Below are 18,218 nucleotides of genomic sequence, written 5' to 3'. Positions count from 1 at the left end.
CACAAGACAACGGTATTTTCCATCAGTCATTGGGAACGTCTTACAGTGTCATGCAACATATTTTACAGTGATATATGTCACCTCTCTGAATATATCCCAAACTCTTCCAAGTATTTAAAACTTCTTTGAACTCTAGTAGCACCTAAACAATGCGTGTGTGTGTGTATGCATCTATGTAAGTATATGTAATTACACATGTGTATGTATAATTATACACATATACACACACAATTGCATATATTTGTACAGTGAATGAATAAAAATCAAGCCAATGCTAAATTGCAGAGCATATCCTCCGGTAATAAGTAAACAGCTATAAGATCAGAAGCAAAGGAATGAAAACTTACACAACGTGCCTCTGTTTCCTAAGGCACATGCAACTATGATATATTGATATTAAGTAGGCTTAACTACAAAGCATTACTCTGCTCCTTCATGAGGCTCTTTTCAGTGTTCACCTGTTCATAAACAAATCCAGCTGACTTAAAGATAATCTGTTCTTTTGCACACAAAATGCAATAGGATTATATTTCCCAGAGAACGAATGTAGTGAAACTTTCTGTTGCTTTGCCATTAATACGGAGGAACCACCAATCATCAAGGCAAGGTCATAATATAATAACCACCCATAACCATGGCTAATTACATAGTTGCCAAGTATAACACACATGGGATTTCCAAAGAAGGTCGTTCCGGATGGGCATTTTAAAAGCATGGCTTTGAGCTGTAACCTCATGGTCTCGTGCATCCAAATCTTCATACCTGGGATCATGTAGCATTATAGAATCAAGGCCTTGACACTAACTTAATGTGACAATCTCAAGGAGAGGATCCATTTTTATGACTTGGACTTGTGAAGAACTTCCTCCTAGGTGTGTGGCCTGGTTCCAGTTCTGTCACTGCTCACACCACCAAGACCTCAGTGACTCTGCTACCTGAAGGTTTTTCCAACGGCCTCACAAATGTCCAATGTCACAGAAGCCATACGATTTGTACAAAGCCCATGCTCTCTATAAAGTGTTTACGAAGATCCTTGAGCCAAGCCCAGCCTAAGTGGTACCTGGACCCTGTAGCTGTTGCCCCTCTAATTTAGGAAGTCACATTAAATGCCCAGCTTAAGGCTCTCCCACACTGACTTTCAGAATGTTAAATCCCACTACTTTGACACGACTTTGACATCTTAACACAGAAACCAGCCTCGTCATACTCAAGTGGTCATACCCATGTTCACTCCCCTTCCTAAATCTGGTAGGTACCAAATAGTTATTGGAAGATCTTCTAGTGCCCTCCTTCCTACATTTTATCAGTTGATATTAGGATGATGGAAGGTCTTGGGGCAGAAACATACACAGCTGTCACATTTCATGAGGCTGAACACCTATTCTAGAATAATACTGTTAGAAACCATCACTTTCTGTCTGCGTTGTGTTTTTGTTTCTGCTGGATTCTTCTTCAGGAGAAGAACACATGTTTTCTTTATTTCCTCCCCAAATAAAAGAGATATCTAGAAACAGTTACAGTATCTGCATTATCAGTCTGCTGTGCAAGAATGCATTATGTTTTGAGGGATGATTAAAAAACAATCAGTAAACCTTCCAAAGACACATCAATGCTACCAAGTTTCCTGATGATTTTTCTCTGGAGCCTATAAAATTTTATGGGCCACGACCCACTCCACTAATAGGGTTGAGGACAAGGAAGCATTGGCAGGCATTTTATTAAGGCTTGCTAGACTCTTCTACCCACTAGGCTTCATAATGTCTTATTCCGTAAGGGGACTTATGGGAGTGACGACTGCAATTCTCTGTACAGTTACATACCATGGGGCAAAGAAACGTGGCAAAGCACAGACTTGTCTGTGGAGGAAACCCCGATCTCAATCTTTTTTTTAAACAGAAAAAAAAATCTTTGACCATCTACTATGTGCCAGGTACCACAGCAGATCCTGGGTATATCTAGGTCTTCAAAAGGAAGAGTAAGGTATTTCTGTTTTCATCAAGATTGTATATTAATGAGAGACATGGACAGTAAACAAGTAAATGGATGAAACCATTAGAACTAAAGTTAGGTGGGGGGAAAGAAACAAAGAAGGTTCCATGACAGAGAGTAGAGAGTGAACCACACTGGTCATGGAAGGCCCTTCTGACCAAATGACAATTAAGGCGAGACCTAGAGGTAGAACAAGTTTTCCAGCAGAGGACAGAGCAAGCATTTCGACCTTAAGAGCATCCTCAAGTTAAGCAGGATGGCCAGCAGGGTGGGCACTGAATGAGCTCACAGGAAAGGGTAAAGGAGGGCTTTGCAGAGAGAAGCTGTGGACTAACTATACTCTGCCTTCTACATTATGAAGAGTACAGAATTAACATGGCTAGGCTAATAAATACATTCACTTACTTAGAAATAAGACAAGTGATACAAATCAATTGAGCTAGGGTTTGTTAACGCTGCTGCGGCACCTTACAACTTCCAGAACATTTAAAAGTAAACATGAATTACATCACTGTTTACAACTGTAACCAGTTTATATAAATAGCAGGAAGAAGTTCTCTCCCAGGTTCATTACAGTTTCTAGAGTTTGTTGTAAATCTAAGTCATTTTGGATTATCTTGGCACGTGAATAGTTTTCCATTACCAGGTTAATTCTGAGGTCTCAGATTTCAAATTACCTGCTTTTCAAGGGTTGTTTTCATTCACCCAGCCATACAAGGCTTCAGTCTTGGATAGCTAACATTTGGCACAATTTCGACAATGGTAATAAACTCCTCACTTTTAGCTCTGATATAACAATCATCCAGAAAAGTAAATGCCTATTTGTATGAAATGGTCCAGGAGTGGCATGCTCTATTTAAACAAATATCTGGACTAATTTAAAAGTGAGGTATTTCATCTTTTAGTTTTTTAAGAATTGGAATATGTAAACGTTGAAGAGTTTTTACTGCAAAAAATTAGACAAGTGCATGCATTTAAAAGAGCTGAAGAAGATACAGTTAAGAAAACCTTTTTCATTTACACTTTCAGCCTTTCTCCATAGAGGCAGCTATTACCAGCCTTCTTCTTAACCCTAAAGAAATGTTCGATACACATACAGCCTTTATCCAATATATACATTCAAAGCATACATACACACATTAAAATTTTTCTTTTTCACAGAAAGAAGGGCATATGTTCACTCTTTATTGTTCTTCATCTAAGTTGGTCCATTTACATAGCTCAGTGATAGTCCCACAAAAAATACAGAAATCTGTTTCTTCTCAAAGTTAGTTTTAAATTGTATGTGCATATGATATTTAACTTAATCAACTCTTTAGTGGTGAACACAGGTTGTTTCCACTAATTTTCTGATACCAATGCTCATTTAAACAAATGAATACTTACGGGTATTACCATGTGCTGGCACTAGTCATTCAGTGGTAAAAGACAGATTCCCTGCCTCTTGGACCTTACATTTTAGTGGAGGAAATGATAAACAGATAAACAAACATCTAGTTTGTCATACTTATTCTTGGGATAAGTCTTATGAATAAAAAAAGTAAAGCCAGAGAAGGGGACAGGCAATGACCAGGGAGGCTCCTGTCTGTAGGACGGTCATGGAAAGCCTCTCTGTGGTGGAGATATTTGATAAAAAATCATGAATGAGCAAGACAGTAAAGCATGAGGACATCTGGGAGTAGCACTCCAGTCAGAGGAAACAGCACCAGCAAGTGCAAAGGCCCTGAGGTAGGGGCTCACTTGGCATGTTCAAAGAACAATGTGGCTAGATCAGAGCATACAAGGGGGAGCATGTTTGAAAATAAGCTTGGAAGTGCAGGCAGAAGGAATGCACATTGGGTCTTATACGCCACAGTAAAACCATAGGTATGACACTGATTGTGACAGTAACTATCAGAGAACCAAGGTGCAGGAGTGATCAGATTTTCACTTTGGAATCACTCTCACTGTTCTGTAAGGAATAGACTGCAGGGGCCAAGAGTGCCAGTAGAGAAAGCAGGGGCCTGTGACTCCTGAAGTCACCGAAAGAGAGGTGACAGTAGCCCAGATTTGGGTAGAGGTTGAGTGAGAAGGTGGCCAGTTGCTGTATTTGGAATCTGTCTGGAAAGTAGAGCTAACAGGATTCGCTGATTCCCTAGACCTAGGGTGTGTGCAGGACAGGAGTCAAGGAGAATGCCAGTGTTCTGGCGTGAGCAGCAGAGTGAATGATGGTGCTATTTATCAGGATGGGGAACACTGAGAGGATAGTGGCTCACGGGGCAGGAGGCAAATGGAGTGTGAGGAGAGGAGAGAGAGAGCTCTGTTAAGTCACAGATTTTTGAAATGCACAGAAGAATCCATGGGGGTGGTGTCACAAAGGCACATAGAAATGAAACTGGAATTCAGGGGGAAGACGGCTTAGAAATGAAATGTGTAAATCTTCTGCATATGAGTATTATTTAAAGCCACAGGAATGGGGCATATAAGTTTCACATATGTCCAAACAGAGAGCTCAGAGAAGCCATGAGACGCTGAATTGCTAGGTTAAGGTATGCATGAGTGTGTGTGTGTGTGTGTGTGTGTGTGTGTGTGTGTTTTATAGATGTTATTATCAAAGTTCTCCTCCAAAGTTTAATATGTCTTCTATTTAAACTCAAAATATTTATCTCTGATGAATTAGAAAATATTTCAATATAATTACAAACATTAATTCTCACTGTCCTAGAGATTTAGATGTGTGAGGTGTCAGCTGAAGTCATTTCAGACAGAAATATCTTTGTGAAACACACATACATATTTGTTCTAGGCATTTTCACATACATTAGCTCACACATTCCTGACAGCACTCTGGGGGATCAATCTTATTAAAACTATTTCATAAATTAAGATACCGAGGTACTAAGGAATGAAGGGATGTTCTCAAGGGTTCCTAAGTAGTGAGTTGGTTAGGGTCTGGACTCAAATTCAGCCCCAATTTTCCTTCCAGTAGACACAGAATGAGGCAAAGACTTAGCTTTCGCTGAATAAGATGCAAGGTATTTACCACAATGTTCATTGAAGCACTGTTTACAATAGCCAGGACATGGAAGCAACCTAAGTGTCCATCGACAGATGAATGGATAAAGAAGATGTGGCACATATATACAATGGAATATTACTCAGCCATAAAAAGAAACGCAGTTGAGTTATTTGCATTGAGATGGATGGACCTAGAGTCTGTCATACAGAGTGAAGTAAGTCAGAAAGGTAAAAACAAATACCGTATGCTAACACATATATATGGAATCTAAAAAAAAAAAAAAAGGGTTCTGAAGAACCTAGGGGCAGAACAGGAATAAAAACACAGACCAGATGTAGAGAATGGACTTAAGGACACAGGAAGGGGGAAGGGTAAGCTGGGACGAAGTGAGAGAGTGGCATGGACATATATACACTACCAAACGTAAAATATATAGTGAGTGGGAAGCAGCCACATAGCACAGGGAGGTCAGCTCGGCGCTTTGTGTCCACCTAGAGGGGTGGGATAGGGAGGGTGGGAGGGAGACGCAAGAGGGAGGGGATATGGGGATATATGTGTATGCATAGCTGATTCACTTTGTTATACAGCAGAAACTAACACACCATTGTAAAGCAATTATACTCCAATAAAGATGTTAAAGAAAAAAGATGCAAGGTATTTAGAATGACCATTTAGGTATATTTCGTATGAGATGCATTTAAAAAGGGCATATACACTGCCACCACCTGATAACTCTGTTTTCCTCAGGTCCTCTCATGGCACTATTGCAGGCATTCGGACACATCAAAGAGCAAAGCCACCGGTCCCTAATCTCATGGCAGTGACAGGAGGCAGCGACGGGAGAGACCGATAATCAACATGAAAACTATGTTTGAAACTTCTGTCATAAGACAATGGGGGCTACGGGTAAAAGAGCAAAAAAACAAAAAAGACAGGAAAAGGCAGATCAGCAGTGGTAGCAGGTGAAGAGCTGGGCAGGTTCCACCTTTAAGAGCATGAGAGAGGCTGACCTCATGGAGAAAGTACAGTAATATCTGAGCAGACTGGAAGGAACCTGGAGAGTCAGGGAGATCTGGCTTTGCATAACACTCAGACATCATTCTAAACGTGGTCCTTGACACTGTAAGTTGAAAACCAGGAAAGAATGTAAACTGAACACCCTGAACAGGAAAAATAATTTCAAACACTGAGAGCAAATTTAATAGTGTCACTTTCACATGCAAAGGGCACTGCATCTACCCATTGTGGCCTCGTCTATAACCAGCTTTCTCAATAGGAGCGACAGATTGTTTTCAGCTACCCTGTGTTGTACAAAACCGGGGCTTCTTACGTCCCCATGGATGATTCTGCCCAGAACCAGATGATGACAATCGCAGTCGGGCCTCTACAGTGCTTCTGTGACTTGGGGACCAAGCTGTGTAATAAAATAATAATGAACACGACTCCAACACTTAAGATCAGAGAATGAGACACAAAGCTTGAAGAGGACATGGACAATATCAAGTCATGAGTTAACAGATGAGAAAACTAGGTTCAGGGAGACTTTAGTCCCAAGACCAAAGTCTGCTAAAACTGAAAAACAGCGTTTCCCACGAATTCCAGGCTTCAGTCTTTTCAACTGAAACTGTTTGACACCACTTTCATCAACCACCATACACATGCCTTTTGAACAATACCCAAAGGCAAATCACAACAAAACCACCAAGAATACAAAACTGTTGATAAATACTTGTGTCGTGGTTACCACGTGCCAGACCCTGTTCTAAACACTATACTGAACTTATTTAATTGTCACAGACATATAATTATGAGGCAGGTGCTAGGACTATCCTGATTTTACAGTTGAGGCAACTGAGAAACAGAAAGCTTAAGCAACCTACCCGAAGTCATTCAGCTTGTTAATGACATAGCAAGAATTTGAAGCCAGAGTGCCTGGGTGAAAACTCTGTTCCAATTCTTGTGTTAAATGTTTCCAGATATGTGTATATACTTAGTCAGAATAGTGTGATTACTAATTGGGAACATGTTTTGGTAACGGTTTTAGCTAGAATTTCTCAACATGGATAGTAATTTTAAGACAATTCTTCATATACTTATTGAGGGACTACTGTATTTCAGCCAGGGTGCATGTTACTCTAAGTACAGGCATTTTTTCCCAGGTAATAAACCATCTTTGATATGTCTCTGAAACCCATAAATTTTTACAGCATCATGAAAACCTGTTACAACAAATTAAGCACATCCTTCTATAGTGATTCAGTAGTTCCATAAAATTAGCATTGATCCAGTAGATTCTCCTTTGACAACTGTGTTTGGCAAGGATCTTTAGCTATTACCTGTGCTCTCAAATGCTTGAAGGGAAATCTGTGGTCTGAAGGGAAAATCTCTTCATCTCATTTTTAGTCATGTTCTTTCTTTCTTTCTTTCTATCTATCTATCTATCTATCTATCTACCTATTTATTTATTTGCGGTACGCAGGCCTCTCACTGTTGCGGCCTCTCCCGTTGCGGAGCACAGGCTCCGGACGCGCAGGCTCAGCGGCCGTGGCTCACGGGCCCAGCCACTCCGCGGCATGTGGGATCCTCCCGGACCGGGGCACGAACCTGTGTCCCCTGCATCGGCAGGTGGACTCTCAACCACTGTGCCATCAGGGAAGCCCTATTTCTTTTTTTTTTTTTTTAAATTAAAGTGTCCAGAAAGCAGGAAAACAATAACAGCTAAAAGTTATTATGCACTTTGCATGCCTTCACATATGTCTGTATGTACACATGAACATATGTATATATGTTTACTGAGTTATAAGTTACTCCTACTGAAATACACAGATATTCACTACACAGCTCGAGTTTTACAAATCTGTACATCTGTGTAAAAAATATTCAGTCAAGACAGGGAACCTTTCCATCACCCTAGAAAGTTCCCTCATGCCCCTTCCTCATCAATCCCCAACCCCAAAGGCAGTGACTGTTTTGATTTCTAGCACATTTGAAAATTTTAATCCTGAGTACAATTCTATGAGGCGCTGATTCCAAGGAACGTCTAACTCTGAGACCCATGCTCTTGGCCACCATACTGTTCTACTGCATTTCTTCCTAGTGGACACTTAGCCCATCTCAACAGTGCCCTCTGAGAGAATTCAGTCATGATGTCCTAACTTCTCTCTTATGCATCTAGAATGGTACTATACGTACCACCCTTGGAAGAATTGAAAAAATGGTCACTCGAATCATTTTCTATATCCTGTGGTTCAGATGAGACACCCTCTTGAGAGCTTACTGATATCAGATTAGGCAGGTGGGGGGGTCACTGAATGAAGTGGACATGTGCCCTCTTAAAGCAACAGGTGCTGCCCAAATCCCCCCAACTGCTACACTATGAGAAATCAGACCAGGGATACCCTTCTGCAGTTTTTTCTAGATAATCTATATATCTAAACTTGTACATAATATCTCAGTACATGTAAATGCTTTGTAACTAAGTCGATTTTTAAAAAACACTTCATGAGTCAAAATGTGTCCACAGGCCAGCCCTGGATTGCCAGTTTGTGACCAGGTGTTTGCATCCTCGGCTTGGGAAACACCAGGATTAGCTTCATCAGCAACAGAAAGGAGGCCACAAACCTCTGAAGGTCACAGCCAGCCCAGGAGGTAAGGTCTATCATCACATGGTAAAAGTTCTGCTGTCCAGACTCTGGTCTACTGCCAACCCTCCTGCCCACTGAGGGAAGCCGATGACTTTGGTAAACATCTTGAACAAATATAAGAGAAAAAAGAAACTGGCAACAGGAAGAGGGCATGGAATAAAAACACAGAAGGAAAGAGCTAGAACGAGTAGAGAACACTAGAGAGGAGAGAAGACAACTACAGGTAAGAAAAGGAAGCAAAGGACAGGCATCTCTAGGCTTGAAGCACCTTCTTTCATTGACTACACTGGCCCAGGACCACAAACCCGGTTGGAGTGGAGACAACAGCGTGGTGTGGAATGACTTGCTTGGAGCAAGGAGCTCTCTCTGATGTTTATTTACTTACTTATCTGAGCTTTATGAGAGTAGTTTCAGTGCTTAAATATTTTGACCCTGGGAAATAACGTCAGGGTTTCCAGCAATTCCGAAATATTATTTAGAAGTCAGGGAAATCACTAGAGAGTCCGATCCTGTCACCTTGGCAAAGGACTGTGGTCTGAACAAGGAGGAAATTTCTAATCCCCAGCAAAATGGTTTTTATCAGGAAACTGTGTTCACTGTAACAGGTGCCACTGCATTACTGGTTAAAAAGAAGAATAAAGCCATCGCTTCCATATCCACCTACGCACCCGGAGCTCCATTAGGACAACCACCAGCAAAGATTTTGAGCAAATCAATCTCACAGGATTTATACACTTAGTGAACCGTGGTGACACGTCCCTCCCCCAGTCCTGCAGACCTGTTCAATAGGCCACAGCTTACATGGCTTCCTTTACAGAAGGCAGTTCACACTTGACAAAAGGAATCTGAAACCATAAGAAGCATGACCACCTTTCTGTGTGGCAGCAAAGGTGAAAGAAAAAGGACAGTGGAATCTTCAGAGAAATTAAGGCAACAAAGAAAAAGTAACCTGGATCACTCAGCATAAAACCCTCCTCTGCTGACTGTCTCAATGTTTCATTTTATCATTTGATCTGCCTATTTCATTCTTTGTCAGTTTGCCTCATGCTGAGATGATGTTAAGCATATACATCTGACATACTTAAGTCCTTACTGTGTGCAAGGCACCATGCTAAGGGCAGTCTAAGCACAAGCTCACAACATACTACGAGGTAGATGCTACCATGTTCATTTTAAAGATGATACAATTGTGGCTCATCAAGAGGATGTAACTCGTCCAAGGTCACACAGCCAGGGTCACAGTGCGGGTCTGTATGCCTCGCAGCCTGGGCTCACTTCACAATGTAATCACTCTCCTTCTGCTACAAGATCATCCCACCTTTCACTCTTCTTTCTTACTGGGCTGCTTCTCACTTACAATCACCCTCTGCCCCTTTGGTTCACAGATGTAGAGTGTCCTGTTCATGGAACACGCCCTTGTCAGATGAGTGGAATTGAATTCAGGGAACAGTATTTTTGTCAGGAGGAGGTTACTTGGAATGTGTTCAGAGAAGGGTAAAAAGAAAAGTACAGGAAAAGATAAGGGAGAGATGAAATAGTTCAAGACATTCATAAAGAAACGGGAGAGCTTGAGAATAACAAAACCATAGAAAATGAGAAAGAGAAAACACTTTACAGGCATCTCATCCTATTTTACAGATGGAAAAACTGAGAGCCAGCTCTTAGTGGACTCAGAGCCTATCCCAAGACTTCCGACTCCCGCTACCCTTACTCCCTCTCTTCACCTCGCTCCTGTACCAGGTCCTCCTACCACGCTCAAATGTGCCTTAAGAGAATATGACAATGGCCATGGGTTACAAAGTATAGAGATGCAAATGTGGCCCAATCTGAGGAGGCCGGAGATGAGAAACAATGCCCCAAGCTGCCTCGCAGCACAGTGAGGTTCTCCATCACTGAATGAATGACTGACACATCTGGCTGACATCTGTCAGTGATGCTATAAATGGCACTGTTGTAGTAAATAATGATTTAGCTCCAACAGTATTAAAGCAACTCAGTTCTGTGGACCAGTGTCTGGTTGGCTTCAACAGAATAACTTGGGGAGTTTTTAAAAACAGAGGGATTCCCCAACTCTAATCTCAGAAATTCTGATTCAGAAGGTTTTGAGAAACCATGGAACCAGGTGATTTCTGAGGGACCTTCTAATACTAAGACTCCATGATGTTACTTTCTGTAGCACGGCTTCCAAAGCATCACTCAGCTCTCATTATTAAGCCAACACGCATAACAAGTAGTCCACTCCAGACTCAGAGTCAAGGAACAAGCAGCACTGACATTGTCTCTGAACGCCTGTGTTCTCTAGACAGCTAACACATCTTTTCTAGTCTCAGTGTTCACTTCTTTAAAATAGAAGCAATGGACTCTTAGAACAGTGCTAGAACTCTTGATCTGGATCTGTGGGCTCCTATTCCATACCCAGAGGACCTCCACCCATCCTGGTAATGAAACTGCATGGGGCCAGTAGGCACATGACCCAGTTCTGGGTGTGGATTCTGAGAGGTGAGGGGAACTTTATGTGGAAGGGTGTCCCTTCCTGATTAAAGGGGCAAAGGCTCATGAGGAGAAGTATTTTTCCCCTTCATGTCCTGCCACCTTTGTCCTGACTTGAACATGACACATGGAGATGAACAAATGGACAGTGGAGCAGGAAGGAAACTGGTCTTTAGGGACGTCGCTCAGCTGCCGCAACAGTCCTGGACTGTCCAGGTGTAGTCCACATCTATACGCACAAAAGGTAAGGCTTTATACTTTCCGACTCTATGAGCACAATTTCTATTACTTGCAGCCAAATGCAATCTTTACTGATAGGGCATTAAAACTCTCTTTTCAAATGAAATCTCTTGCAAAATCCCAATATATGAAACAAATAAAAGTGGCTGTGCTATTTAGAAAAATGGATGGAGTGTTTCCAGAGCCATTCCTTCCTATTTCCTGCAGAGGTTCTTCCATGGAACCAGAACGGGCCAAAATCGGCACCTCTTAAGGTAGAGTCTCCAAGGCACCAGGGATTCTCAGATTTTCTCAGGACTCTGAGAGTTCTCTGCCAAATTTGTTCTTGTGCTTTTCTTTCTCTTTTCTTTTGACGTACTTATTTTATTTACCCAAATTTTGTCCTAGGAAACGCAGATCCAATTCATGACCTATGACTACTACCATGCAGTTCTGGTGTCTGCATTTGTATTCAGTGTACAATCATGTTGGCAATAAGTGATTTGATTCTAATTGTCATGAATAGAAAAAGGAGCAGAGTGTAATATCATACAAAATGAAACATTCCTTCAAAGGTGCAGATCAAGGGACATCATGGCATGCAAATGAAGGTACATTTGAAGAGAAAAAAAGTCATGGAAGAATCAAGTCTATATCCAGGATATAAGAGTTTGAGTGTCTAGAATCAAAATAATCTCCAGATAACTGTCAGTCCCATGTTCATGGTGAGGCCTTATTAAATTTCAGTAAAGCATCTTCTACCTAAAATAACAATGTTGATAATCTGAATACTATTACTTTACTTGGCATTTAATTCATAAATTTATTGTAGTCTTACAGATGCTAAAGAATGATTAAAATAGAGAGGTGATTACCTAGGTGGGTATTTTTGGTTTGTACATATTTAAATTGCAGTATAATAAAAGCAGTTAAATCAACAATGGGGGCGTGGATCTTTTCCCTCACCCTGTTAAAAGGAGTCTTTATATTACCCAACTCAAGAAATTCTGGACTACAGGATGGCCCTAATCCCTTCCAGATGGTCAAATCCATAATTCCATGAACCTCCTCACCTTATGAAATTAATATTAAATACTTCCACCAACAATGCGGCACGTGCCCCTGAAGGTTTTTAAAAATTAAAAAAAGAAATAAAATTCAATAAATTCATGCATTAAAATAAAGCATATGTATCATTCTATATTCCTTTTCAAATGTTTGTCTTAAAGATGAAGTGTACGCGGGCAGGGCCTAGAACAAGCTATGCTCACTGCCATCCCTCCCCCATCTCCACCTGGTCCCTTCACTCATCACTCCCAGCAGAATATCTCTGGATGGAATAAATATGGGTTAAAAATAAGGCCTCAGGAGCCTGCTCCCTCCTCACTTACGAAATCTGAACCCTTGGGCGATGCCATTCTTACAAAATGTGCTTTCTGATTGCTTCCAGAAGGCACAGTGGGGCAGACTGACCGTGGGGTCTTCTATTGTGAAGAGGGTAAAACCATTCTCCTCACTGAGGCCACAGTTTAGCCACACACTTCAAGGTGAACCAATCAGTGCCCGCTGGGCTTTGCTATTCTAGTATGTATGTTTCATTCCTGTGCACAGATCTCCCTCTGCCCCTGCTGCCCAGTTTGTGGTGTGGCCACTCCTCCCTCCCTGTAGCCTCTACCTCTGCCCTGGATTTCTTCTTCTCTACCCTCCCACACCCCTCTTTGTTTTTCCTTTTTAAATGTCCAGGGAACTTGATTTTCCCCTCGTATACTTCTAAAACAGGGCAACTATAGACTTTCTTCCAAGTTTCAGGCAATGCTGTTCGTACCCCTGCAACCTGAAGTTGCTATTTCACGCCTGCTCTGCTCAAGGCTCAACGCACACTAAATTTAGAGGAGTATGAAATTGGAGCTCACAGTCTCCTTTTTCACTGGCAGTGTGTTTGGCTGTGGTTCATGCTGTTTCCTAATCTCTTGGCATCTTGCTCATTCCATAGGCAACCCAAGTGTAGTCACTGTCTGTCCTATCTTATCCCGTGTCCAACAGTTCCCAAACCCTCTTCATCCCAACCCAACCCAAAGATGACACTCATGAAGAAAATATTTGTGTGCCATCTCTCAGAAGAAGAATTTCTGCTTCCAGTCACTTTCTTCCTAATTCTCTCCTCCAAGTGCAAAACTGTGGAGAAAGTAAAATTGCTGGCCGAGAGGGCTGACTTTCAACCAACAAAACACAATGCCTGCGCACTTATCCTAGGTCTTACGCAGACAAAGATATGAAAAAGTCCAGCCCCCCCCCACTCTTTATTCACCCATTCATCTAACTCTCTACTATCAGCTACTTGTTGAGAGATTTGAGAACCAAAGTCAATGCACACCTATTTTACTGAGGTCCACCGTGAGAGTTCTAGCCACTCTTCTGCTATTCAAGAAGTAGCCAAGAACCCATTCATTCATCTGTTTCCCCAGCCAGACTCTTGGCCAAGGCCCCTTTAGAAAACACCATTGCTGTCGCTGATGGTTCTGCCAGTAATCACAAAGCTGTAGTGAGATCGAGTCCAGCTCTTTCAGAACTGAACAGTGTTCTTAAGTGCAATTATATTATGCTATGTATTTTCCAAATGTTAAGTATAGAATAAGATATAGCTTTCGAGGAAGGGGTAAAAATCTGTATTGCATTATAGTTGATATGTATGAAAAAGAATTATCCACAATTTGATTTTTTAAAGAAAATCACTCTTTTCAGTAAGGTGTAAAATAACATCAATTGATCAATGAAATAAAATTCACATTATTATATGTCTGTCTTTTAACAATGATTTTGACTAAATTACTGTTTTCTGTGACTCTTTAGTTGTCTATACTTCATAAAACACAGAAGTATTTTTTTTTTGAGGGAAGAACTGCCAGTTACTTCTACAATTCAGAAAAAATTGAAAATTATTCTAGAAACAGAATTACAAATGTTGTATCCAGCATATTTCTAGGCAAATATATCACTGAGCTCCTTAATGACAGTCAAAATCCCACATAATAATAAAAGATGCCAGGAACTCACATACACGTATCTGTTCCTACACTCTGAAAGTGTGATCCAAAATAGAAACTTCAAACGCCGATTTCCTCTAAAATGAGAGCCATTTTCTGCTAAAAACGTCCCTCTCCAAATTCTCATAAAGCAAAGAACACAGACAGTCTCATCTAAAATTATATTTCCTGCCAACGAAGTGTCCTTCCCCACAGAAAAGTTGCAGACTGTTGGAGCAGGGTGACAATACAAGAGTTCACATACTTTGCTTTTTCACAGTCGTGTTGCCAGCTTAACCCTAACTTTCCAACGCGTACTGCCGAAAATCACCTCTTGAAGGGGGCTGAGGGAAGAAAAGATGACAGACAACCCCACACCAAATGTTGAAGTGATGGAGTTCTAACTTGTTCATACACATACCCACAAACTCCCCACGCCCCCCCATACACACACACAGACACACAGAGTACTTGCAAACAAACAGCAGGCTTAGAAAGCGAAGAGAAAGCCTGCAAAAAATGCAAGAACTGAGCAGTTCCCTACCTCTCCTCTGCTTCACAAAGCGGCTGAAGAGAATCCCCTGCGATCCAGGCGCGTGTGGGGAGGCCGGAAGGGGGCGGCCGCTCGGCCTGCAGAGGCTGAGCAGGCCCAGCCTGTGTTCAGAAGCTGCCCCAGCCAGATTTTCCAACTGCAGAGTTGGAGCCAAGTCCCTGCCCATGCCTGAAGAATTTCCTGAACAGCATTCCCGTGCTTTTTCGGACTGCTTTGAAACCGTACTCTGCCTGTACTTCAATACGCCTTTGTCAGGCCAACTCCCACCTACTGGGCCGGCTTCAGCTCTCAATGGGAAACACGTGTGTCAAGCACAGACTCGCTCCCCTGCCCCAGCGCCCATGGGGGCTGCTGGGCTCACACAACCACAAAGGCAACGGCTTCTAGAACTAATACTGATTTCTCAGTCATTCTCCACGCGGCCTCTGCTCTGTGGCGCTCGATGCTGGAGCTGAGTCTCCTTCCCCCGCTCCACGCCGCCCTTTGCCAACTTCCTCCTTGTGCTGACAGCCCCCAGCTGACCCCTGTTAGCCCCTCACCCCAACCCAACTCTTGCCAGTCCTGATAACGAGCCTATTACAGCTGAGAGATGGGAATTCTCATTTGATCTTCCTCCCTGCCAGTGCCTCTGTCTTTGCTCAAAGGATCAATTGCTGGAGGGGGAACAATATTTTTGGCATTTCCAGATTGGTTCAGTACTTCTGAGTTGTCCCCTCAACCTGACGTGTGCATCTCTTACTGCTGCCACTAAAAATAATGCAATTATTTTTCAGGCACTTTTGTGGCTCTCTGCTGTCTAAGTGCGCTGGTCCCCAAATGTAACATTTTGCAGGCTGTTGCAATGTGTGCTGTGGTTACAGGAAATAGAAAGGAGAAAAGAAGGTAACTTTAATCAGAATGTCATAATTCTCTGCACCTGAGATTACTTCTGGATGACCCTCCATCAGGATGTCCCACGTACATGCTGCTGGATCGTGTAGTCTACCTCTGAGATTTCTTCTTTCCATAAAACGTAGAGGAAATTTCTAAAGATACAAAGAGGACACCCCTCTTCTCCTACACTGAAAACCCCCTCTCTAAAGAGCCAAAGCTAAGTTGTCAAGGTAACATTGTAGAAAACGATGATTTAAAGAGAAAGCCTCATTTATCTTGAGTTTTATTCTTTTCTGTTTGGGGGGTATTCATATTTTACTTCCAAAAATCATATCCCGCTAGCAACTTATTTTAAAGAACTGGCTTGCCAGATTTTAAAAGTACTGTGTATTCCTGAGGGACTGCTGTAAATAATAGATGTGGCAGAATCCGGAGTTCAGCATCAAACTGCAAAAGGAGGATTCAATTTTTGCCTTGGGAAGCAGTGTGTCTGTCTGTGGGGAAGGGAGCATGGGCACCTCTAAGGTCAGGACACAATTATAGAATCAAAGAACTTTAGAGGAGGAGGGAACCCCAGAGACCATCCAATCCAAATTGTTTCAACCCTTTATTTTACAAAGGGAAATGGAGGTCCACACAGATGAGATGTTCAGAGGTGCAAAGACTCTTAATGTTAGAACTGATGCTAGAAAGCAAGATTTGGGTGAATTTTCCATGTGCTTTCTCTTTCCCAGCATCATTTGGGAAAGGCCATATCATCTAACCTTCACAAGTGAAGGCTTATAATCAGATGGCCTGGGTCTAATCTTAGCTCTGTCTCTTACTGGCTGTGAATTCTGATTAGTTCGCTTGACCTCTCTGGACCTGTTTCCTCACCTGTAAAATGGGGGTAAAAACAGAATCCAGCTCACAGAATTTGGTGAGATAATCCATGCAAAGTGCTTATTATAGTGCCTATAAATTTTGGTTTACTTTTCCTTTTATTGAATCCAGCAAAAACCAGACCCTTTCTCTCAACAAAAAGCACAACTGTACTCTCGCATCTAGTTTGAGTTCCTAGAATCAACTATCTGATTGGCTAATTAAGTTTTCTGCCAAGTTACCTTTACACAATAGGGGCCTACCCCCTTAAACATAGACAGGTGTGCTAATGCTTTATTGGAACATTAGCCAACCACACAGCTATTTTTCATTTATTCACTACACCTAACACTGAAGTCTCTCCTCGAGATTAACTCACCAGCAAGGTAAACAGTCAGACCAAATCTGCAGTCAGTTACATGAGGCTCAACAAAGTGCCTTTCAGAGAGAACTGGAGCTTCTGCCAAACCTTAAGAGCTCAAGATTACCATTCTAAAAATAGAAGACCATTAACAATGGCAATTTCCAGGTTTGGCAACTGCAATGTCCTAAATTAACAGCAACAATTACAAAATAAAAATCCTGTAGGTCAAGGAAGAAGTCTTACTGAGGAAACAGTGGCTACAAATTCTAAAGAATCAGATTTCTCTCTGGGTTTCCAGAGCCTTCGTTTCAGAGGCAATCATAGCAAGTGGTTCATGAATCACACACTACTTATTCATCATGTTGGGGTGCCTGGGTTCTTTTGGGAAAACAAAAGAGGAGGGGTAGCTCTTAATTTTAAGTGGTTTATAAATGCTTTGGTAAACAAAAAAACAACAGCCAAAAAAAACAACCCAAACATAAAACAACTGGAAAAACAAGGTCAGATTTTATATAAAGGCAGAAAAATGGTGATTAATCCAAAGGATGCTGCTTTGATGTCTCTCCGTAAACTAGCTACATGGCTCATTTCAGCGTGGATATTTGAAGAGGGATACCTCCGTATAGACTCAATTCATTACTACTAGCTGGAAAATCCTAAAAAGTTACTTACATCTTCTAATGTTAAGAAAAATTATCCAAAACTTGAAAATCAGACCAAAAGGTAGTCACATTCTATCAAAGTCATGCGTGGCAATTGTTTAACGTGCCCTCTCAGGAATTATTTAAGGGAAATGTGCTTTGTCTGATTCACTGTTGACAACTGAATAAAGATCCCAAATATAGTAAAGTTACAAGTTACCTCGGAGAGTTTTGCCTGTTAAAGATACACAGTATTTCTCAGGATTGACATATACACACTACTATATTTAAAAGAGATAACCAACAAGGACCTACTGTATAGCACAGGGAACTCTGCTCAATATTCTGTAATAACCTAAATGGAAAAAGAATTTGAAATAGAATATATATATATATATATATATATATATATACACACACACACATATGTATAACTGAATCACTTTGCTGTACACCTGAAACTAACACAACACTGTAATCAGCTATACTCCAATATAAAATAAAAATTTTAAAAAAAGAAGAAAAAATAAATCATTGATAAAATGCTGAAAAAATAAAATATA

The 18,218-nt window shown here is 41.4% G+C and overlaps 1 protein-coding gene across 2 annotated transcripts in view; it reads right to left on the bottom strand.

Moving 5' to 3' along the window:
- SGCD (sarcoglycan delta) overlaps window positions 1-15,097 on the bottom strand; it is a 414,044-nt gene extending 398,947 nt beyond the window's left edge. Inside the window, exon 1 of one of the 2 annotated variants that reach the window (XM_067732381.1) lies at window positions 14,908-15,097. The gene's annotated coding sequence lies outside the window, so the exon portion shown is untranslated. Of the gene's footprint in view, window positions 1-14,628; window positions 14,651-14,907 lie in introns of those variants that run through there. The other variant, XM_067732382.1, reaches the window with a different exon arrangement.
- Window positions 15,098-18,218: the final 3,121 nt, after the last annotated feature.

Source organism: Pseudorca crassidens, chromosome 3 (genome assembly GCF_039906515.1).
Source record: "Pseudorca crassidens isolate mPseCra1 chromosome 3, mPseCra1.hap1, whole genome shotgun sequence".
Taxonomy (NCBI): Eukaryota; Metazoa; Chordata; class Mammalia; order Artiodactyla; family Delphinidae; genus Pseudorca; species Pseudorca crassidens.
This window is presented reverse-complemented; position numbering and strand designations above follow the sequence as displayed.